General features: G+C 38.5%; 1 long non-coding RNA gene across 1 annotated transcript; it reads right to left on the bottom strand.

Annotated features, from left to right (window-relative positions):
• On the bottom strand, positions 1-21,231 carry LOC136750617 (uncharacterized). Its single transcript, XR_010816919.1, has 4 exons — positions 21,150-21,231; positions 20,290-20,354; positions 1,609-1,652; positions 1-301 (listed from the first exon to the last, which is right to left on the bottom strand). It is a non-coding gene; the product is annotated as an uncharacterized LOC136750617 (long non-coding RNA).
• Positions 21,232-26,085: the final 4,854 nt, after the last annotated feature.

The following is a 26,085-nucleotide window of genomic DNA, read 5'->3' as shown; positions in this document are numbered from 1 at the left end:
TAGTAACAATAGACAATCCATGGAAGTAAATTAAAAAAAACATCACAAATGGATTAGGACTGTTTATTTGTTTAAAACTAAATTAGACAAAACATCTTCCCACTGACATAACTGAAGATTTTCCTTGCTGCACTCAAACACAGATAACTGTTGATCTGTATCTCTGAGGCGATCAGCACTTCTGCAGTGGGAGCAGTAATCCAGTCCAGCTCACACTGCTGGGAGGCTCTGGCCACGATTCCCTTTTCTTACACATTCAGAACCGACTGGTACCGGCTTTTTACATCGTATGGCGTTTTCACTGAAAAATATAAACATGCATGTCAGTAATGTCATTAATACGCTGATGGTTCATTGAAATCGCTGAAGTAGTTAGTGACCTTCCAAGAACTTGGAGTTTGAATATCAATATTTGAAGGCTTTTTTGGAAATAGTCAACAAGTTCATTTTGCTTTTTTAACCATGTACTTTATGATTGTGGCAAGACGGTGATCAACACATTTAAAAGCAACATATAAGATTGATTAAAAATAACAAATAGCCTATGTATATTTAAAAATAAATAATGAAACAATGTCCTCAGGTCAGCACTTGCAGTGATATCCCTGTTCCAGTTGGGTAATTAATGCATTGATCTGAGATCATTTCAAGACTTGGATCAATTCAAGTGAGACATTTTAAAAGTAAAACTGCCGAATGGTATTCACAGTTTTAAAGGTTTAAACGATGCAACTGAAGATGCCTCTAACAATGCATTACTATTATTATTATTATTATTATTATTATTATTATTATTATTAATAATAATAATAATAATAATAATAATAATAATAATAATAATAATAATAATAATAATAACAATAACAATAACAATAATAATAATAATATTATTATTATACAGTATTAGTATAAATAATAATACATAAACATGCCTTAACTTAAACGTTGTGTGTGGGGATGGGGGATTGGTCTAAATCAATAGACTAACACACTATAAAAGCACTGATTATTTTCTGTATGATGTGGTAAATAGTCACACCTGCCAGCCACAGTTCCCCTGTTCACCACCAGAGGTCACCATCACCCGAATACTCAGCCTGCAGTCTTTCAGTTAACATTCCCACCTTCCATGTGCACTTGTCCTACTAACCCTCTTCACTCATTGGTTCCACCTCTTTCTTCCAGCTCCACTGACTGCCCTGCACTTAAACCCCTGTTTGCCCTTCACTCTCTGCACAGTCTTGTCTCATTCATTGTTGCATTTCTAAGCATTTCCTCTGGCTTTTGACTTTCGACTTTCCTGTGTTCCAGACATTTTACCTTCGCCTTTTCGACCATCCCTTTGGCTTACCTATTTCAGCCTGTTTACCCCATCTATTGACCCCTGGACTGTGTTTAAACCTTGTCTTTTGGATATTCCCTTTGCATTGTCAGCCGTGCCTCCTCTGTATAGAACTTGCACTTGGGTCCACCTCAGCTGTCCTCTGAAGCATTACAATAATAATAATAAAGTGGAAATTCTTTGAAAGAGAAAAGTGGAAACTGGATGTTTTACAGAAAAAACAAAATTCTGACCAAACATGGAAAGACAGGAAAAATACATCTTACATGCATTTGAAATGTCCTCCAGGGCAGCTTACATTTGAAGTTCCCTGCAGGCAGAAATGGACAGGCAAGGGGTGATGATGTCACAGTGCATTCGAATTGTATTGTTCAATGTATTGATTCGGGATCAATGTTTAAATAAAGTCAACACCAAAATCTTAAACTTAAACTCTACAAAAGAGAATTAAGAAGATAAACATTCATAAACTTGTCTGCTTTTTTAATAAAATTACTTTTATCATTTTCAAAGTCTGAGATCAGTGTTAACAATACACACGAGGCTGGAATTTAAGGATTTTTGGCACAAGCCAGCTGGGTAGTAGCCTGACATTTCTACTAGCAAGTATTACTAGCCCAAAATATTGTCACCATTGTGACAAGAGCTACGTGAAGTAAATAAATACATTTACACTAGTGCATTAGTTAAAGAAAGGTTTATTGATGTATTTGTTATGTTTTTAATCCTTCAATTTCAGTTGTTCTCCACGCAGAACACCACATAACTTCCCCATCATATCACAGCCAATCCTCCCTTTATTTTTGGCAAGATTGAAATTCCTGGTCCCTTTCTTTGGATCACAATTGAGCTGACTCATGTGGTGGGCGGTACCAATATTTTGCGTGAAGATACCAATACTAATTTTAGTATCACGATACTGCCAGTACTGCCATTTTGCACCATATTCCATTAAAACAATGAAGCATAACATGTTTTACTGTTTTGTTTTTTCAATAAATAATGTGTAAGTAAGTCAAAATGCCAATCTTTTTGTATATTGCAAAATAAATAACTTTCTAATGCTGATACATCAATTTTGAATGCAAACTGCACAATCTACAACGAAGAAAACAAACAAATAATGTCAAGTGCAATATAATAGCAAATTATAAATGAGGGGTCTAGGCTCCATATTTTACACTCTAAGCTACACTTATTAACCATGAAAAATGGGACATCATTTGTATAATTTGTGTTTGTTAAAAACATGTGATCATAAAACATAAATATAGAAATAATAATTTACAAAAAGTTATCAAATAGGCTGTAGTTGTTTCACTAGTGGTAGTTTTTTGTTATGTTTTTTTGTTGAAAGAAACCTAAGCATGTCCACATTTTTGTTTGTTTGTTAAAGCTGGCTGTGTGTGGGATTTTTACATGACAAGGGGATTTCTACATTTTCTTTATTTTAGTTTTGTGGATTTTTATACTTTTAGATTCCAGCTGCTTAATTTTCAGGTATACTCAACCTCAACACTATTTCTTTAGTACTTCTGTCCTGTAACTGCTGCGGTGCTGTAACTGAGCACCGTGCTCTTGTGCTGTGTGCTGCAGGTACAGTAGGTGATTTAATAACGTGCTCAGAGTTACACTACAGAAAGCTAGTACAGTGTTTTAATGTGCACATCTTGCCCTCGCTCTGTTCTTTCAGTAATAATCATGGCGGTTTGCTTCATTAAATTGTTCCCAGATCCTGCTAGTGGTACAGTATGTAATCTAAATAACAAACATTAAAATTCACTAACATCAGCTATACTACTAAAATCAATGGAAACAATGTATGAATTATTATTTTATTATTTATTATTTATTTATTATTTAATTATTATTATTATTATTTTATAATAATTAATATATTTATAAGATATATTATAAGGGAAAACTATTTACAATTGTGTAGCATAATGGGGATTTATGCCAGAGATGGACAAAATGAAACAGCATACATATGAACCACTCTGCAGGTTTTCACCAAAATTCTTCGACATATTCTAAGTACTAGTAAAGTTGTGTGTATATGTTGTATGTAGAGCTGGGCGATATGACTTAAAAATAATATCTCGATATTTTTAGAAGTTTGGGTGATGCACGATATGTATCTCGATATTTCTTGATTTTATCCAATCAAGCTACAAAATAAAACCAAAGACATTAAAGCTACAAATATTTTGTTAATCATTAAATATGCAAAACTAACAAATACTACATGCAGACTGTCATGGTAAATATATGCAGAATGCAACACATTGCTCACACAACACATGAGCAATGTGTTGCATTCTGCATATATTTACCATGACAGAGTGACGATTGTTGTTATGTGACAGTATAATTTACTGTCACATAACAACAATAACACAAGTAATAGTAATCACGCATCACATGCTCTGTAAAATGGTATAGATTCAGGTAGATTTACCACATCCGGGTTTATAGTGGCGCATTTAACATCTGCTAGACAGGGACATTTCCTCTCTGACTGTCCCGTTTCGATTCTGCTTACCGGTACAGCACGTGTTAATACAAAATAGTTATAATAATAATAATAATAATAATAATAATAATAATAATAATAAGACTGTTGTACCACTTCACCATCTTAATATAAAGAAAATGAAACTGCATTTTAATAAATTGGAAAGCAATGCAAACAGGTGCAGACAAACAAACTTTATTCTTTAATTTTATACACAATATATACATCTAAATTAGCAGGGGTGGGGGTGCTTGCAGATTGAGTTTAGCCTGGTGACGAGAGCGGGGCAGACGTGCGCTTGTGCATTAAAGTATCTTTTGGTTATGTTGGTTATTCTGTGTCAGTTCACTCTCCTCCATGTCTGTCTGTGTTTCTGATGCACATTTGCCTGCACCCACCACGTGTGGAAGAACCGGGAAGAACACAAAGTGTCGTCCAAAAATACTGCCATAAAGAGTGGGATTTGCGATACAACGATATAAACGATAGACCATAAGCTTCTGAGGTAGAATTATTTAAGTGTCATTAAGTTCGTTTTAAGTCACCTTATTGTTTTATCCTTTTACACGTTTTATCATTTCCTCTCTTTCGATCTCATACACAACTAGGTTTTATGTAATTGTGATTTACCTAATTCTTGACTAGTACATGAAATATGCTACTTGTGTGGATTACTGAGATTCAGTTATGCAGACGTTCGATAGCGGGGAGGGCAGACTGTGTCGACTTGAGGACGGTTGCAAATCTGTCAGGTTTTTGGTGGAGGAGTTCTGGTTCTGGTTCCATTCAGTCTTCCTGGATTTTGTCTGCTTGGTTTCTTCTCCCAGGTGGTTCCACTCCACTCCCAATTGTGCCACTCCCAATTGTTAGTTTTAACTTTCTGTTTTTATACGTTTTAGACAACGAGATTCTAATGTCTTTCCTTCCAAATTACTCATTGGTCTGGTTTGGGATAATAAAACTGAAATTCGAATCAAAGCAGTCTTTGCCATTCCTCTCCCCTGATTCAGAATGTGTATAGGGGTGTGATGGCTTTGAGGAATGTGAAAAGTGGTTCAAATGTCAGGGTTCCTGCAGCTCCTTAAAAAGTCTTAAAAGGTCTTAAAATAAAATCTAACTCTCTATATTTAGAAGTTCTATAAATTACATTTTCAAGTCCCTCAAGCATGACCTCACAGTTGATAACAAACAAGCCAGGTGTTCTTTTACAGTAATGTTAACTGAGAGATTTCTTGGAATTCCAGGAGGGGCTGGTCTGATGCCCATGTCAGTCAGAGGCGATTCTAGGTGAGGGCCCCAGGCAAGTTAATTAATCCCCCCAAATTGCCCGGGATGTTTACCCCCTTGCGACGCCCCTGATGTCAATGGAGGATCAATTACGATGTTTGAATAATTCTCTTACCAAATGTTAATTTTGCAATATATGTGGAGTATAAATGCTCCAATGGTTGTTTTAGCTAATGGTCTTTCTTTTAAGAAACATGGCTTATTCATGTTCTGGTTCTGAGGTAGAATTATTGAAGTGTCATTAAGTTAGTTTTAAGTCACCTTATTGTTTTATCCTTTTACACCTTTTATCATTTCCCCTCTATCTATCCTGCTCTCACATGAAACCTGCTTTCTGGGGCAGCTGGGTAGGAAAGTATTACATCCTTGAGGCTGAGTGATAGTGTGGGGTGCAGCGTGGGATTTTTTGGCAAGTCTGAGGAGGAGAGTCACTGTTAGAACGGAAGAGCAGGGGCAGGCAGTAGGCGTTGATCTCTGTTGAGGGCACTTTCCCCTCTGCATCCTGTGAATGAATTGCCTTTGGTGATGTGGGTGCAGAGGTGAGCAGGCCTAGTCAGCTGTGATAGGGTTGATTCAGCGAGGAATGGTAGTCAGAGTTAGAAGGTGAGAGTTATTTTTTGAGTGTAGCTGTGTTGTATTCCTCATGCCCAAACACTTTTTATGCCTGGCACTGGAGCTTCTGCATTTCCTGCTTCAAGTGGTGCATCTTTGCATCACTCAGGTCATTGTCTTCGGAATGACAGAAGGTTGCTTTGGTAGGCTTCTTGGGATTCTTGTTGATGACCTTTATTTTGTCATGAGGCGAACTGAAAGGTTTGACATAGTCTGTGCGCTTTCCTTTTTTTCTTAGTTGATGTCTGTAGGGGAATGATGGGCACTCGGTGTGCGGTTTGTGTAGTAGTTCGCTACCATCAGAGTGCAGGAAGTAATCTATTCTTGTTGTATTCACTGCTGAGATTTGAGTGTCAAGTGTCTTTTTAAGGAAATGGCTGTGGAATTGTGTGGTTTGCCACACTATTTGAGCTGCTTCCACAATGTCCTGCATGGGGGTATTTGGCCTAACAAACACACACAGGGCTGCCCTCATCTTCGGAGATAGGTTGCCAGGAATATGGGTTATGTGAGCCTCAGTTCTAGAGTATTTTCTGTTTGCCTCAAATTTGTTGATAAGGGGCACTACCTTGTGCATGTCCAATGGAGATGGCTCACACTGCTGCCAGGGTTGTAGCTGTTGAGTTGATTGGGACATGAAGGCAGAGGTGGGCAGTTGTGTCTGCCAAGGCCAGGGTGGCAGGGTTGAGGGTTCTGTGAAGAAGGCAGGCTGCTATTGCCCTAGTACATCACTGTGTTGTGGCTTCTGGGAGATGAGCTGGATGGGTCTGTAGCTGGTTGATTTGTGCAGACTGTCATGTTGCTGGTGTGGGGATGTGTGGCACTGGTTGTCCACGGCGGCAGGAGTCTGGTCTGTGGAGACAGGACTTTGAGAGTACTGGTGTGTCCCAGTGGGTCCCTGCAGGTACTGGTCCTGGTTACTCAGTTGATGTGCTGTTCGCTGGATGTCGTCGGTCCATGTGGGAATTTCCTGTGTGTAGAATAATTTTTCTTGGTCTGTCTTTAAGATGTAATTCCTGGGTGGATTTCTGGCATCCACATTGTGCAGCATATCCTATTGCTGCAAGGTGAGCTGCCTCTCTGGTGGAGTTCATCCTGGGGTTGTGCTGTATTTCCCAGGTGTGATCCAGTGGTGGGCTATCAGGTCCATACTGGTCTGAGTCGTCGATTGCTGAAGATCGGATGCTTTGTTGGATCCTTGGGATGCAGCAGCATGAAGCATCTGGAAAATGTCTAGTTGTACTGCCATTTTGTGTGCCTACAATATCTTAGGTCTGGGACATAGCGTGTTTGTAGTGCTTGAGCTTACAAGTGTGAATTTGTCTGTGGTGCTGGAGAGAAAAAGGGTGTACACTCACGTTCTGTGGAAGGGTGCTCCTTTTTCAATGTGTTCAGCACGCTTGTGGGTTCAGCAACAGGCAGGCAGTGCAGTGTGCAGCAGGGGCAGGCAGGACAGTTCAGGGTTGTTACAGACAGGACAGGAATGATGGTAGATAGTTGGCGATGATTGAATCCTTTTGCTTCAGATTTAGAGGAGTCTCTCAACTATCTGTACTTCACTCAGTGGGGAAATACAAACTAGCTTTAGAAGAGTGCACAAAAGAGAGACTGTTAAATGCAGTTATTGTAACTACCTCCCTCGAAGGAAATAGTTACACACTAGTTGTCAGGGTTGTGTTGTTTTACAGAAATGAAAAAAGCTAATGAGTGTTAGTTTGGAACAAGTAAACTTTTTTTTATGTTTACAGGTTATTTCGATATGCAAATAGTCTTCCTTTGTGAAAGGTATTTGCAGGTAGGCATGCAAGTTCTATGCTTCACTATAGTAACATAGGAATAATCATTGTTTAGTTATATTTACTGTTATTTCTATGTGGGAGAAATAAAATACAATGCAAAATCAGGTAGAGAAGAGGAGTCTATTCTGTGTTCTGAATTCCTATTCAGTTTAGTCTGCACATTTTCTGTAAACGTGCATCACTAAGTAGCTTAGCTGTTATTGTCCATTAATGAGGCTGATTTTGTCCTCTCCTAAGCATTTAGCTAACAATTCCTTCATCTGACTTAGGTCTAGACATTCATTATGTTCAGAGTTTGGGAAACCAAAACATCTCTCTGAGGTTTTACAAACCTGCAGATTCTTGAGAAAATCTGGCACTTCTGTGGGAACAATGGAAAATCAGCTCTCGCTTTTATAGTTAGAGCACACACATGTAGCTGGCATCAAACATCATCTGAGTGGATATCTTCTCTGCACGTAAGTGTCATTATGCAAAATGTAAAAATATACAATATACTAAACAAGAGGATTGTTATAAATGCTGTAGTTATAGGTTAATGACAAATGTTTATGGTTGCTGTATTTGTAAGGGTTAAAATGTGTTTTTAATGTGACTTCCTTCTGCAGCAAACCAAGAACTAGCATATAGATGGGTCTATAGCCAGGTTTGAGACTGCAACTCCATGAGCAGCAACTCACAACAGAAGGACACAGCGGTGTCACTTAAACAGTCACTCAATCAGTATTAAACCATGTCAGGATGTATCACAGAAATTGTTAGAATGAATCTAAATGATCTGGATAAGAGACAACATTTTCAGTTGTATCTAGAAACTGTTGTAGAATTAGTAATGTAATTATGTGTTAATACATATACTAACAACAGGGTCCATGCTTTGATTAGTTGTGTTAAAAACTGACGGCGCAGCTTGTTTTCTGCTTTTCTTGAGCTGCATAAAGCTTTTAGTAATACCAATGAAACCGCTCAGGTAAGATTCAATTTGAAACAATTCATTGCTAATCTCGGTGGGACCTCCAATAAATGTAAATAGTTTAATTAAATGAAAGGTTGCTGATCTGATAAGATACAGTCAAAATGTTTCAATGGACAAATTGTTTAAATTTATCATTACAGTAGGGATGCACGATATTGGATTTTTGCCGATATTCCATATGCCGATATTTTCAAACTCATTCTGGCCGATATATACACATCTTTTTTTTAGCTTTGTCAAATTGTACAACAGGCAGCAGAATGGAAATAACACACAGTTCTACCACGTTGTGTCAACATAAATTAGGTTTCTACAACGTTGTGGCAACATTGTGTATTGACAGGGATTTAACTCGTTGAAGTACAGGCAATTGTTCACTTTCAAAGAAAGAAAATGGAACAAAGTGCAAAATGTGTCCACCACGGGACAATGTACAGTCATAAATGACTCAACTTCAAATCTAAAAAAACAAACATCTGGAGGTAAGATTTTTTAAATGTGTGCAGCCTTAATAGAATTATACTTGACATGCGAGTAGAAAATACACATTTTAATAAAAATGATAATAAATACGATTTAATAATTACATATTTTTATAAAAGCATAATAAGCAAAACGGCAACACGTTATCCTATCCAAATTTAAGATAAATCCATGTAAATTACAAATAGTTCCTGTGCATCCTAGCTGGTTCTGTGATCTTAACAATACAATACTTAATATAATGCCAAAATAACAACATACAACGTGTTAATAGTCTAAAACAAAATAAATCGCATAAACTGAATGAACTCATCCTAACCAGTGCCTTGCCGTGCCGTGCTCTTTTTATTAACTGTGTGCGTTCAGGGGATCCTCACATGTCAAACCTTTAAACTTTTACAAACCGATAGATATCACTTACAAGAAGGGAAGACATCAATAATGTGTTAATTGCAGAACCAAGATGCATAACATGAATTGATACTTAAAAAATACCGCCTTAATTGCACTGATTTCAATGTGTGTTTTCGGTGCCGGGTGTATTTAACGTACTTACAATTTAGAGAAGATACCCGTTTAAGTTTTCAAGAAAATGCGTTTCACATATCACTGATTAGCAGAAAACAAACCATGTGCCTGCATTATAATGACAGTGAATGAGATGCACCTTTGACAATAACGCATTATTGATATGTCTGATTTATGTTGGTTTGTAAAAATGTAAATGGTATCAAAATACTTCGTGAAGTTGGCACCCCATATAATTAAATAATCACTAAAACTATTCCATTCATTTGTGCTGTATTTTTGCTGATTTGTGCCGCAAAAATGAACGTTTGTGCTGGTTTGGTCTTTGAGATATTAAGCATTATTTTTTGGGCTGTGTGACGTCATTCTCCACCCCATGTCATCCGAATCGTTCCAAACCGGTGTCATTCGTTTGTGCTCGATATGTGCTGTTAAAAAAAACCTGTAACTATGATAGTTTCTTAAATATAACAGAACAACTTTTTTAAGAACAGTGACGTCATTCTCCACCCCATGTCATCCGAATCGCTCCAAACCGGTGTCATTCGTTTGTGCTCGATTTGTGCCGGTTTGTGCTGTTAAAAGAAACAATCTACGTAATTCCCTTTACATAGAAATAACAAAATTATCTCCCGGATCTGTGACGTCAGTCATGCATTTACCCCATCTCGTCCAACGAACTCATTTTCTGACTCGTTCGTTTGTGCTCTCGATGCAGGTTTCTTACTGTCGCTGTCATTGTTTTTTTTTGTTTTTTAATATTGACAGTTTGATCATTGACAGTAACTTCAAGGCTCAAATCCAAATCACATATGCCCTGTATCTGTGCTCGTGTAGCACTTGTTTGAATTCACCTCGTGTATATTGGTACTTAATATAATGTTGTTTGTGTTCTGGTCCATCGCTGAACCAAGTATTACATCTCGTTTATTACCATCATGTTTTAGGAGTTTATTCAAAGTAAAAGTAGGCTAAGTTTACCTCAGTGAATATATCGTTAAGGCCACTGCGTTATAATAACCGTTTGCTCGATTAGTTAGTGTGTGACTTGATACAAGTGCAGCTTATGTTCACAATGGTTATTGCATTATGCAAGGACGATGGTGGAATGATTGGATAGGATAAACAGTTTCATAAGAAATGGAGATAGTTGAAGCTTTTTCATCTTTGCATTTGAAAGTATACACAATTATTGGGTGTTGTCTGTTCTTTGTTCCATCTTTAAATAGCAATGCTGTAAGCTGCATTCTGCTTGATACTTTAATCTTCAATATTGATTACATGTTGAAATTTAAACATAACTAATTACCAAGTTATTTGACATTAATGATATTTCAGATGATACTGTGCTGAAAAAAAGAAAAAGGAACTTACAACAGCATAAGATGGTTTTTTGGTCTTAACTGGTCTACTAGCCTTGTCTTTCGGCTGGGTTTAAAGGGGTTTGTACACTTCAAGTGGTCAGACTGGGAAACCAGGTTAAACCAGCCAAGTAGAAAACCAGCAAAGGTTAGTTTCATATGGTTGGCGTTATTTCATCAAACTATTACTTTTGGCCGGGAACTAAAACGCGTCACCCGGGGAGGGGCGCAAGACGAGGCAAAATTATAAAAGTAGCCGTACTAGCCACCTGAATTTCGGCTGTTGAGTATCAGGAGTCTTAGGGCTGCAACACCCCGAGCAGCCTCAACCAACTACAAAAATACCTCTTCCAAGATTTTTTATCCAGGGGTCCACACACCAGTTGCAGCAGAACAGTACAAAGGGATGGGTTTCAATAATTTAATAAAATTACTTCCCACGTTTCATACAAAGGTTAAAAAGAATTTAAAACAACATATGAATTACTGGACTCGTCCACCAGAGCTCCCACTCGAGTCTTCCACTCGAGCGGTAGGCGAGCCTCTTGATAAAAATCCGGCCTTCATCCGCAATACCTCAAAAACACAACAGAAGGAGAACAGAGAAAAAAAGAAACAACCAGTCGAGTAAGAGGAGCTCCTAAATAATTGCAACAGCACAGCCGGCGGAGCACCAGCCTCCACTTCCGTGGCTGGTACTCGGGACAGGTGTCCTTATCTCGTCTCCCGACTGTGCGCCTCCGAGCTCATTGCTGCTCTGCTCCCCCTCAAGTTCTGCTGCTCTCGTGTAGAAGATCCATACAAATATAAGAAGTACAAAAGGTTTAACAGCTCCCACCGCAAGGAACACAGGGGACTACCCGAAATCTCTATTACCGTCCGTCTCACTGTGCCCTTGGCTGAGTTGCGGCGTGAGAAACAAAATACATTATAAAACAGCGCTCAAAATAAAAATAGAAAATACAATAAAAGCGAATGGTTTTAAAAACGTGAATACGTGCAATCAAATAAAAAAGAAAATAATAGTGAAGTAAATAAGTAGTCCAAATCAAAATAAAGTGCTCAAAACGAATTAATGAAAAACAATTAATAATAAATAAACAAAACGTACAAGTCACAAGGGTGACAGGTTCCCGACCAATTGCTTAAACTTCAGTCCGGGTCAAATTGATCACTATAAGCGGATGATCGTTATAACCGATTTCTTATTTTTTTATTTATTTCTCATGCAGATTAACATTTAATTAACATTTATATATTTATTACATTAATATAAAGTAATGAAACTGAAAGCTTCGCTATTACCTGAATTTGATATACTTTCAAAATACGTCGGTAGTGCAAATAGACTAGGCTAAGACACAGCTTGCCGGTGGTTTTACAATAAATAAACTGTAGACTATCAATGCCGGCTGTATGTCTGTATTATATATCGGCTCTTGGCCGCCTGGAAAAGTCAATTCACAAACTTGTCAATTGATGCCTGGATCATGGTTGTGTCCAAAACCAAGTTAACTTTTTACTAACTTGTATAAGATTTGTCTAGCTATCAAATAAAGACTCATCTATGTTTAGACTTTTTTAGTACCGTGGAGACCCCTTATAACGATCACGTTCGTCGTTTTATTTATTTTTCTCCATATGTTGAAATGTATGAAAAGACCCAAATGAACACTATAAGCGGAGTACTTGATCACTATAAGAAATTATTTGAATAGCATTTGTATAGGAACGATTCCGTCCCAAGCTTTTTGATCCATATAAGCGGTTGATCAATATAACCGTGATCGCTATAAGCGGTCTCCACTGTAAAATATTTGAAACATAATAAAACACACACCTCACCTGTACTTGCTTCACTGTTTATGCAGCTTTCTCTGAGAACTGCAAGCAGAGATGACTTAACGATATATTCACTGAGGCAAAGTTAGCCTACTTTTACTTTGAATAAACTCCTAAAACATGATGGTAATAAACGAGATGTAATACTTGGTTCAGCGATGGACCAGAACACAAACAACATTATATTAAGTACCAATATACACGAGGTGAATTCAAACAAGTGCTACACGAGCACAGATACAGGGCATATGTGATTTGGATTTGAGCCTTGAAGTTACTGTCAATGATCAAACTGTCAATATTAAAAAACAAAAAAAACAATGACAGCGACAGTAAGAAACCTGCATCGAGAGCACAAACGAACGAGTCAGAAAATGAGTTCGTTGGACGAGATGGGGTAAATGCATGACTGACGTCACAGATCCGGGAGATAATTTTGTTATTTCTATGTAAAGGGAATTACGTAGATTGTTTCTTTTAACAGCACAAACCGGCACAAATCGAGCACAAACGAATGACACCGGTTTGGAGCGATTCGGATGACATGGGGTGGAGAATGACGTCACTGTTCTTAAAAAAAGTTGTTCTGTTATATTTAAGAAACTATCATAGTTACAGGGTTTTTTTAACAGCACATATCGAGCACAAACGAATGGCACCGGTTTGGAGCGATTTGGACAACATGGGGTGGGGTGTGACGTCACCGCTCCCGAAAACATTCTTGCTATATCTAAGGAAAGGAAATAGTTACAGCGTTTGTTTTGACGGCACAAACCGGCACAAATCGAGCACAAACGAATGACACCGGTTCGGAGCGATTTGAGCGAGATGGGGTGGAGAATGACGTCACACAGCCCAAAAAATAATGCTTAATATCTCAAAGACCAAACCAGCACAAATGTTCAGTTTTGCGGCACAAATCAGCACAAACACAGCATAAATGAATGGAATAGTTTTGGTGATTATTTAATTATATGTGGTGCCAACTTCACGGAGGTTATCAAAATGCATACACTACAAAATGCAAAGTACAATATGCAAGAAAATTTAACAGATGCAAATCTTAATTACCATTTTAATTGTCTGTACTGTGGATACAAATAAACAATTTCAATACGTCATCCATATTAGAATGTGTAGTACATTTTGTTTCTTTTGTTTTTTTAATAAAGGGAAAAAAAGTATTCCAAAAGTAATCTAAAAGTATTCTGACTACGTTATTGACTTGAGTAATGTATTGGATTAGGTTACAGATTATTTTCAAAACAAGGTCATCAGTATTCTGTAACGGAATACTTTTTAAAAGTACCCCTCCCAACCCTGGCAAATAGCAATTGTTATCTGTTTCAGATACTTGGAAACACGTCCACACAGCTGACATGATGAAGCTGCTGGCGCTCAGAATGAACATTTAGCGTCATGTGTGCGCACAGTTAACGCGTCACCTTATCGGCCAGGCGCGACGGCAGAAACGCTCATATCTGCTGATCCCGATAATTCGCTTCTTAAATTTTTATCGGCAGATACCGATGTCGTGCCGATATCATCATGCATGCCTACATTACAGTTATTGTTTTATTAGTAAGTAATTTCGATTGGCCTAGGACTTTAAACTATAGTCTTCGTTTTGATCAAATATCAGAAGAAATAATAGTTGCTGAATAAATCAAGAAAACGAGACCGGGTTGATATGCAAGTTACCACAATACTTGACTCATACAAATTCAGATTAGCGCTGAGGTTGATCTGCATGAATTAACCTTGAGGCTGTTTTATACAAGACATAGGTTTATTAAAAATGCAAATAGACAACATGTATTTGCAAAGATGACAGAGGTGGATAATATTTCAAGTGAGACTGAGAGGAGATCTGTCCAATACTCGAGTTTTGACTCGAGGCACAAAACATGTAAAATAACAAACAAGTATTATGATTATGCTGCCCGTTCCTAAACTTTAGATCTCATACACCACTAGGTTTTATGCAATTGTGGTTTGCCTAATTCTTGACTAGTACACAAAATATTCTACCTGTGTGGTTTACTGAGATTCAGCTATGCAGACGGTCGATAGCAGGGAGGGCTGGCTGACTGCTTGTTCCTGTATTTCTCTCCTTGATTTCTTCTCCCAGGTTGTGTCACTCCGAATTGGTAGTTTTAGCTTTGTGTTTTTATACATTTTAGACAAATAGATTCTAATGTCTTTCCTTCCAAACTTCAGATTAGTCTGTTTTGGCGTAATAGAATTGAAATTCGAATCAAAGCAGTCTTTGCCATCCCTCTCCCTTGATTCCTATAGAATGTGTATAGGGGTGTGATGGCTTTGAGGAATGTGAAAAGTGGTTCAAATGTCAGGGTTCCTGCTGCTCCTTAAAAGGTCTTAAAATAAAATCTGGGAAATTAAGGTCATGAATTGTCTTAAATGTACCGTACATTTGCTGTAGGTATTAAATTTGCGGATGGTGGGTTTAAGGCTGATGGGAAAATGTGTCACGCAAAGTGGCACGGTAGGTAAAACGTCTAATTAGTGTGTATTTGTTTGATTAAAAGACGACTTAGGCGGATCCGCTCAAAATTCGGCATCGATGACAAAGTATTAATTATCTGATAAACGATTTCAGATAAAGACATGCAGTGTTTTTAGCTGCGTATCAGATTCGGCTGAAAAGAGCCATATCCGGTGTGTTTACATCACGCACTTCCTGGTTTTAGAAATTCAATACGCAGTGCAGCACATGGGGCTGGAGTTGCCCAATGGAGAGGATGTTACTATGTGTGTCATGGAAATCTGCCATTACTGGCCAATCACAAAAACCCTGTCTCAGCAGCTGATCAGTGTGGGGTTACAGACCGAGCAGCGCCAGAGAGGGGGGGGGCTTATACCGTTCAGCTCATATCTCAGCTATTATAGATGCTACTGCTATATATGTGGTATCTATGGATTCAGAGCAGCTTCAGCTATGCAAGTATTATGTACTTAAAATAATATATACTGTAAGTGGAAAATGTGCAATAAAGTAAAAAAAGAAACAGAATTAGATTTTGTTTCCAGCAATGGAAAACAGATGCTGAACAAGATTGTAAGGTCAGAGAAAAAGGTCTTAAAAAGCATTGAATTTGACTTTAAAAATGGTGCAAGAACCCTGAATGTTAGAGTTTCTAATTCTCTATATTGTCTAGTTTTAGTTCTATAAATTACATTTTCAAGTCCCTCAAGCATGACCTCACAGGTGATACCAAACAAGCCAGGTGTTCTTTTTCAGTAATGTTAAATTTTAGTCTTCTTGGAATTCCAGGGGGGGGGGGGCTGTCTGATGCCCATGTCAGTGGAGGATCAATTAGGATGTGTGAATACTTCTCTTACCAAATGTTAATTGTGCATTGTATGTGAGATATAAATGGTCCAATGGTTGTTTTAGCTAATGGTCTTTCTTTTAAGACCAAGCATGGCTTGAGCATGTTTTGGTTCTGAGATAGAATTACTTAAGTGTCATTAAGTTAGTATTAAGTCACCTTTTATTGTTTGTTATCAAACTGGGGAAGAAGCTGGGTAACACTTCTGTTATCAGCATGTAGTTTGTATTTGGGTTTGTTGCTCTGGTCTATGGAATATATAAAGTACCATGAATGTCTGTGTTTCACAAAATAAATCTTCAATTGTGGTGCTGGTGTCTGTGGAGACAGGCATGGCAGCCCATTTGTCAGTTGGGGGGTCTCCAGCATGGACGTGTTACCTGTACTTTGGTGAGCACAGGCCTGTCATTAAACACAGAACTTCAAAGCGGTCTCCTGAAGTCCTTTACCACAAGCCTACATTTCTCTGTTCGGAAGGTATATGCATTTCTGTATGTATTTGCCAAAATACAGTAAGGTTGTATGATTTACAGTAATAAGCAGCCCAGCAGTCACCAACAGGATTGAAGAGGCTGGGTGAGAGGGCATTGTGCGGCAACAAAGATCTCCATTGATTATAGGGTTTCATACCAGAAGATGGTGTAATTTCTTGGTGAACGAGGAAGCCTTGGCGAGCTGCAGTCTGAGTAGATGTATCCTCCGGGCTTCAGTATTCCATTCCTGGTTCTAATTTATGTATATAGAGACTAAAAGATGAGATGTTACGTTGGTTGTGTTGATATTGCATTAATTAGAACCACCGCGGCAAATTATTCTTATACATACATTGTGCTTTGTTGGGATGCTAGAAAATAAATTGATCCTGGAATCCTGATCCGTGTCATTGCGGGGATAATCTGGATTTGTATTTTGTTTCCCCAGAATTCTCAGGCATTCACAGAAGGGTCCTAGATCTTTTTTATCTGATGTCTGAAGCTTTTATTTGATTTTCCTTTTCTCCACTTCCCCCCTTCTAACTGCCTATAACCTTTTCTTAGTCTCTTCCTCCATTAAACAAAATGCATCCCGGGAATTAAACAAATCTACGAAATCAAACCAGTTACACATTACGCATGCTTACAGGTATATGTGATTTATTTATATCGCAACTTTTGACCTATTTGCTTCTATTTATACACGTCACCTTTTATACAAACAGGAAGTGGGACTGCATGCCAATCATGATAATATAATAGAGAGAAAGTCAAAGTATTTATCCCACAAAAGTTTATCCGGGAAAATGGAAAACCTACAACCAATCAATTCAAGTCTGGCAAAACCGCAGACAGACACTCAGTCAGAAGGTCTAAGGAGAAAACCCACCCATAGACCATCAAAATCAGGGTTGACACATGGACCTCCACCCCTCTCTACAAGCAGTTCACCATCAGTCAACTTTTTTCACAACAGCCAAGAAAATTGGAGGTTGGTCATACTTTAACCTTTTCAGCCAAGGGCGTAGATTTGGTTTGATCATTGGGGGGGTTGAAGTGTGGGTATGCTTCCTGATATTTGTTTTATAAGAAAAATAATAAATAAGTTTAAAAATCATATTTGTTATATGTGCAGTGTTATTGGATAATATCTATATCTGCTTTATCTATCTATCTGTAAACATTTATGATGAAATGTTTGTTTGAATAAATGAATGCACACTGTAACTGATTACAAATTCAAATGTATTTTGAGATTTTTACATGCCGCTGTAAGGCACTGTAATCCTTTTGAAAGACATACACATACAGTAGTCAGCTCTTGCACAACTGTAAACTTGGGATTCGGATACACTAACACTTATTCACAGAACAGTGAATATGATTAAACAGTTCAAGTGAAAGAACCAAATATCTGCTTGTGTCTCTCACAACCAGCAAACAAATTGTTGGCACACCAACTTCTTGTCTAAGAGGTCCAACTTGTCTTGGTGGACATGACAAACTGTCACATGATTTTGTCTCTTTTGCGACATACTCGAGCGTAGCCCGGTTTCAACCTTCTAAGGGCACTAAAGCTCCTTTCTGCTTCAGAAGATGAGACTGGTACAACCAGGAGCAACCTGACCAGAGTTTCCACTTCACTGAAAAGGCCACAGACTTCCACTGACAAACCTTTAAGAATGTTTGCTGCCTCCATACTGGATCCAAACTGGTTGTTATTTCTAAACATGGGTAACTGAACCGCAAGTAACTGTCTGTTGATTTCAGGATACTCACCACACACTGAATCAATTTGTTCCTGCTGAAAACGTTAATTGAGCTCTGCCTCAACAACATCAAGGACCCGATAAAACTCATCTCTGTAATGCTCTGTTGCTGTTTTTGCAGTATGTGCTTGCTTCTATTCTAAAACACTTAGGTGGTTGTCTTAGTTTTGGTAATTTGATAGCCTCTAAGTTAGAGAATTCACAATCACAGTGGCTTGCTCAAAAAGACTTTGAAAGGCTTCGTCATCTCTTTTGTCTTTCAAAACAGACTGAACACAAGAAACAGCATTTTTCATGCCAGAGATAGTTTGTGTTTTTCTTTGGAGAGAAGTATTCAAACATTCCAACTCTCCAATCACAGCTCCTGCCGACACAAGACCCAGTAAGGTATTGCCTTTGAGAAACTGTTGGTGCAAGCCATTGGCGGTGGCTGCACTAGGAGCATTGCTGTTTGACATTTCCTCTAAGGAAGTGAGTACAGAATCATACTGCTTGAGAACAGATTGCTTGGTGTCGTACTGTCCATCGTGTTTGACAGAGGCTTTAGAGTGCTTGAGATAACATGATCTGCCGTAGCAATCTGGTTGAACTTTTCTTTGAATTTACCAGACAGGCTACACAGATTTCCTAGCTGATGCACCCAGTCAAGAGAATCGCTCAGCTGTTTTGAAGCTGTGCATGCCTTTTGAGTAACTAGGTTTACACAATGAGCTGCACAGGGCACATATAAAGAAAAAGGCTGTTTCTTTCTAATTACAGCCTGTGCTCCTGAGTATTTGCCAGACATATTGGCTGCACCATCATATGTCTGGCCACACAATGCAGTTAATGGCAAATGTATTGTCTCGATTACATCTATTGCCATTTTTGGAAGACTCTCTCCTGTAGTTTCTGTCACTGCGTAACAACCAATGAATTCCTCATGCGGAATCAAGTCGTGGTCAACATAATGAAGACAAACAGACTCTTTCTCTGTGCCTGAGACATCTTGTGTTCCATCAACTGAGTGACTGACTGGAAGTGAATGAATTGTATCAGCTATTCCTCTGATGATGTCATTGCTCATTATGCTGAGTATGTCATTTTGAATTTGAGGATTTTTTAATTATGGTTAGGGCTGGATCATCTGCTGCCTTGCATTTTAGAAGTTGGGAAAAATTTCCCCTCTCTTCATCATAACCTCTCAGTGCAATACCTTTTCGAGCTAAATACTGAATACATCCTACAATTTTTAGCAATGCATTTCTTGCTTCCTCCTATTGTCTAGAAACAGATGAGGTGAGTTGTGAAGCTATGCTGTTAGTTTCCTGAGCATACACAGTTGTTGCATGGCAGTGGGAGTGACTTTTAGCATGGGCTGTAAACTTTTCGACTACCTTTTTCCAGTTCCTAAAGCCAGTACTCACAAAGGCAGCATCTAACTTAGAACCAAGCATTGTTTTCTTTTAAAGTGGCACTATAGTGCAGCCAGGGGAACATCTGAAAGTGTAATACATAGTTTGATCTAGTCTGTAGTACTATAAACTTGGGATCAGGGTGTGCAGGCTTTAAGCAAGTGATGATTTCTGAATCATTAAATCCTTCGCTGTCCCTGTTGCCTATGCTCAGCTGATCACTAACATTAGGTTCACCCTGAAACTGACAGTTTATCATATAAAAAATATTCCCTATAAAATATGATTAATTCTTGCCTGCTCATCTGAAATGGCTGTTTTCACAGCGCTTCACTTTTTCCACATTTTGTTATGTTACAGCCTTATTCCAAAATGGATTAAATTAATTATTTTCCTCAAAATTCTACAGACAATACCCCATAATGACAACGTCAAAGAAGTTTGTTTTAAATCTTTGCAAATTTATTAAAAAGAAAAAACAAAAAAAGCACATGTACATAAGTATTGTATATTATATATTATAGTATATTATTTGAATAACATCAACTTTACCTGATCAACTGTTTCTCCTCTCCCTCTTCTGACTGTTCTACCATGCTGTTATATTCACCTTGAATCTGATATAAAAACATTCAAAACTTACAGACTGCATAACTTTATTAAATTCTAACGTCATAGCTGTGAAATTATTTTAAAATAAAAAGTATATCTCTTCATTTTCAGAGCTGCTACCTGTGCTCCCCAATCTACAGACAAAGCGCTCAGCTCTGTGTTGAGGAAAGCATAAACGTTTGCAAAGGAAAATTGGGTGTTACCAATTTGTGCAATGGAGGGGGACTTAAGTATTTTTGTCTGATTTATTATGACAAACTCACATTCAATTAGGAACAAAAATATTGCCACAAAATAAATAAATTCTACATATTTTTCATGTGATCATGATACAAATATTGGGGGGGTTGTAATTGTTACGCCCCTATCTTCAGCTGACATTACATTTCCTCCTAAAAGGACCATCCCAATTTCAAAAACCTATAGCTCTGAAAATATCACATGCATATGGATGGTATAATTTGAAAGGAAATTGCTTGAATGCTCAGGACATAGCTTGGAGTAACACAATACATAACACAAAAATAACACAAAATAGTTTTTTCTGCTTCAAAATGCAAAGTTAGGTTTCCCAACACATAAAGAAGGCACCTATATGTATAGCTGGCTGAAGCTCCAAATATCCATTTAGCGGTGTAATGGAGTGAACCCATCTCCAATACAACCACACTATTCGTTGCTGGTTTAGTGTGATGCAGTGTGTTGTAGTTAAAAAGTTTTTTACTAAGTTACTAATGGTGGTAATTTGTTGTATTAAGAAAAGGGCATGGTTGGTATTAATAACTCACTTATGAACTTACCTGTTGTGGAGGGAAAGGGGGAGCTGGGCTGGAGTTGTTGGAGTTGTTGGAGTTGGTGTGTGGGTGGCCATGTTGGTGAAGGGTAAAAGTGGTTACAGAGGCCAGGAAGGAGAAGTGCAATATATGCTTGGTCATTACCATATTTATTGTATTAAGGTAGCCACTCTTAGTTCTCTGGCCACAAGGGAAGGGTTCAAGGGGTTGTAGGAAAGCGGTGTCTGCAATAATGTTTGTTTTATTTTCTTTGTACTAATGTTGTTGTTTTTTTCTTTATGAGTAGATAGTAGGGTTTTTTGGGCGCGGCCTATTTTGTTATGACGTATGCCCTAAGCTTATTAATATTCCTACGTCATAATTGGGGGGCGTGATTTTAGAGTTATTTCCTTAATTATTCCTACGTCATATCCGTCAGAAAGTGTACACCCCTAAAACCCTGAACAACAAGGCCACCCATAACCGGTTGTTCTTGTTGTTCTTGTTGGTCAACTGTAGAGTGTGAATGGGTCGGCTCTTCCTGTAGTGGTTGGGGGTCTTTTTTAAATATACATGTAAGGGGCCCAGGTCTTAACAATGCCATTTTGAATAGTGCGTTTATCATATTCACACTGTCTCTGTCTCTGTCTCTGTCTGTCTCTCTCTCTCTGTCTCTCTCGCCCAAGCATTTTATAAGATCAACAAGTTCTGTTGTCTGTAATGGTCCCAGGTCTTGACAATGCCATTTTGAATAGTGCGTTTATCATATTCACACTGGCTCTGTCTCTGTCTGTCTCTATATCTCTCTCTCTCTCGCCCAATCATTTTATAAGATCAACAAGTTCTGTTGTCTGTAATGGTCACAGGTCCTAACAATTCCTGTTATGCATAGGGTACTTATGTTAACCCCAATGTATATGGCTCTGTCTCTCCCCTCAAATTTAATTAAAAATAAAATTTAAAAAAAGAGGGTGTGTGTGTGTGTGTGGGTGCTTGTGGGTATAGGTTAATTGTTTTTGTAAAAAAAAAAAAAAAGCTGTGGTTATATTTTATCTCACACATAATGTGTTCATTCGTTTTACTTAAATACATTCTAGGGTCTTAAAGCTCATAAGAGTTAGACTTAAGATAAGGATATGTTTTTAAGGTATTTTAGCAGGCTCAATCCCTGATGATAAGGAATCATTTAAAAAATAAAAACAACTGATCACTCAATGCTAAATAGATCACAACACTCAAGGCTAAATCACTCACACCACGGGGGACGGGGGTGGGCTCAGACAAACGTAGGCATGGCGTGTGGTCTCAAAACATTCAGAATACTTTTAAACTATATAATTTATAAGCTTTGTAAAATAAACCCAAATATCTCTTTTGTGGGGATAAACGCTGTTCTGAGTAGTTTGTGACTTGTTTAATACCAAACAAAGCATCGCTATTAAAAAAAAAAAAAAAAAATCACTGTAAAAGCGCTACTTATTTTAGATCTTTATAGTTATTTTCTTGGCTCAGGTTGTTTTTTAGCGCGTATAAAGGCCTGAAATATTCTTAGTGTTTATTGACTATAGGTCTTGATGCTTAAAAATGTTTTTTTGAGAGACCAAAAGGTTCTAATAAAAGTTTAGAGTAGAGAGGAGAGAGATCGTCGCCATCTTGGTTTCTATTTGAAATTGATGCAGGGTCATTTTATTGGTTGGTTTTGATATGTTAATTGGTAACAGGACGGCACAAAGGCCAGCCCAGAACAATGCCTTACAAGCAGATCCGGCATCCGGCCATCAGTATAAGTATGAAGGTCTGGTCTTCAGCTCGACAGACTCATACTGACCTTTCGATTTAAGCCTAAAGATCAACAATGTCCGGAAACAACATCAACGACTTCGATTTAAACGAGTTTTTAGGTAAGTCTTCAGATTATTTTCATTGACTCAGAGCGGGTTGTGGGCATGTATTGTAAATAAGGTTATAACATCTGTTTTAAGTTCTGTAAAATTATTTTTCAGCCAGTCAACAGGAGTTAATTCCCAACGCTGAGGAGATCATCTGGAACAACGACGTTAAGATTTTTGTGTTTGCGCTCATGGGTTCTTATGTATGGGTGTGTGTGTGGTTTTGAAGCGGCTCATTAGAGTTATGAAAACGTTTTAATATATATTAATGGCGGTCTCTTTAATTACACAGAAACTATCGAAAGGCCTGTGATTAATGTCTCCGAGGATCAACCAAGAGAAGTGGTTGTCCCTAGACAGGCTGTCTGCCGACCGGGTAAGAACTAAACCCCTGTTTGTTTGTATAACGTTTCTGTAAGATGTTTGAGGCCCGTTTTGTTAATTTTAAAAAATATCCTTTCTAACAGTATTAAGAAACGTGGTTCGAGACAACGAAAGACCTTCCACATCGAGGGCTTGTTTCGTTTTACCTTCGAGAACCGTAACCTTTCAAGAATCTGAAAGGCCGTCAGCCCCTGTATCTGATAGCGGTGAGTATATATCTGCCGCTTGTAAGAGGTTAAAGCTTTTTATAAAGCGGGGTGGTTAAAGGTTAAACATGTCTCTTACCTTCACAGAAGTGCAAAAAGCTAAACCAGCTGAAAAACATAAGAAACGATTATTCTTTGGAGGTAAGTAAGATCTTTCAAACTGTAATGTTTTTAAAAGGGTTTTGTTTGCCCGTTGAGGGCTAATATTTAAGCGAGGGGTGTCCATTTCCTGTAGGTCTTGGGGGTTCTGGGAAAGATCTTTAGAAGTCCGGACAGGTCTAGGCTTGTTTCTGGGGCATGTGTTTAGAAATGACCGATTGCCCGACCGTCTGGTTAGGAAGTAAAGCTGTCCGAAAGGTTTTAGTAAGTTGTTTGGCTTATCTCCCGCAATTATACTTCTGTTTTAAAGTGGCTGTAGGAAAAGGCTTGAAGGTGTTCATTGTATTTAATATTTAAACGGATCGTGAAAACGTTTGTGAAACAGGAAGTCCCGGGATCAGGAAGCGTTTACACTTGGAAGGTTCGTTTAAAAATGAAATGTGGTGTGTGTGTGTGTGTGTGTATAAAAAGTGTTTTATTAACAATATTACATTTAAGAAACAGTTTATTTACAGAGGCTTCTCTGTTTTACATTTATTATCAAGTCCTAATAAATATATTGTCTGTAAATAATAAGGCGTTGTAGTGAATGTCTAAGCCTATTTTCAAAGGTCTAAAAAAAGCTAAAGGTTTTGAAGGTCCTGGACATGTTGTTTTAAGTTTGATTTCTGTCGCCGTTTAAAGATGTAAATGTAATGTATATTTTTATTCTTCCCAAGACTCTTGGGATAGTCATTCTGTGGATGAGCTATTGAGGACAATTACCCCGTCTAAGTGGGATCAAACATCTTCCCCGGAGAGACCACCGAGAGGATCCCCCACGGTGGTCTTGGAGACCCCCCAACATCTACTCAGGCCACAGCCTTCTGGGGGTAATTCAACAATCCAGATTCAGCCCGCCGCATTGTCGGGCGGAACAAATACAGGCAACCAACAACCTCAGGGGTCGCCGTCAGTCAGGGTTGACACACCACCCAACGACGGACTGGTTTCAACATCGTCCCCCCAGCCCCGTTTCTTGGCTACAGAAACGCTGAACAGTACACCGCGATTGGCCAGGGTGTCACCGCAAAGGCCTTCTTGGTCTCCGTCCGTGAGTATACGCTCGCTCCCTGCCTCCTTCGACCGAGATTTACCGGAGCGACCATCCTTTGCAGCTGAGCCAGGACACCATCCCCCGGAGCTACTTCCTGAAGGTCGGCATGAGTTGCTACATACCTTGTTACTAAATCAAAGACTTGTGTTAGTGGGGCAAAACCTTGTGATAGAGAGCCAAAACACCCTTATTAATACCCTTACTAACGAATTGTACCGTATTTAATGTTTTAATAGATACAAAACGCCTTACTATTGTGGGTTGTTGGAAAAATAAAAAATAAAAATGTCCAGACTTGGTAAAAGAACTCACAAACTAAAGGATTATGAACAAGTTAGGGCCCCAAAAAGACCTTCCCGAGAGAACACCCCCGGCCCTGTTGTGAACTCCTCTGATGTCCCAATGAACCAGGAACTATTACAAATGATAAATGATTTAAATAACCCCCAATCACCACCGATAGAATGTGAATTACCAGACTTACCGGTGAACCCCGACCTGTTACAGATGGTCAATGATCTAAATAACCACCTCCCAACGGTAGCGCTTATAGAGGTTCAACCCCTAGTTCACCCCGATTTGTTTGAAATGGTGGAGGCTTTGGAGACGCTACCCCGACCAAATTCTGCCCCTATTATATTATCGAGATGTTGTACAGTTAGAACTCAGAGGGGATGATTTGTTTAGCAACCTATCTGTAATGCTGAGTGGAGATAATTTAGATGTTGATGAATTTCTGGCTAAAATCGAAGCGTTATTGCAAAGTAACGCATCCATCTTAGCTGATGAAAGTCTGTCTCTGGTAATGAATGTGGTTCGTAACCCTGAGGGTGGGGCGCTTAGAAGACTGTCGAAATGCTTGAAGAACGACATAATTAGGAACAAGCTCAGGCAATTAGTGGTGAGTTCCAATGGGGACAATAAGCTCTGTTTTGCTTACAGTTTAATAAAACTACTCACCCCCGACATGCCTGAACCCCAAGCTATGCAAGAGGCTTTAATGCTTCATCAGAGGGCCGGCTTAAACTCTCAACAGATGGTTGCCTTTTCAGACATTGCCATGTTTGAGGAGTTGTTGTCTTTAAAAATTGTTGTGTGGTACCGTTGTGAGGTAAAGGAAGTATTTGTGAAATTTCAGACACATCCTGAAACCCATACTCAGACACTGTTTCTCTTCCTAAGTGATAGTCATTACTTTGGAATAAAGAGTTTGACGGCTTTTTTGGGTTGTTCGTATGTTTGTCATTGGTGTTATAAGGCCTTCAATGATAAGCTTAAGCACCGCTGTG

This window comes from Amia ocellicauda, chromosome 5, assembly GCF_036373705.1.
Source record: "Amia ocellicauda isolate fAmiCal2 chromosome 5, fAmiCal2.hap1, whole genome shotgun sequence".
NCBI lineage: Eukaryota > Metazoa > Chordata > Actinopteri > Amiiformes > Amiidae > Amia > Amia ocellicauda.
The sequence above is the reverse complement of the archived record's forward strand: the minus strand, read 5'-3'. Positions and strand labels throughout refer to the sequence as shown.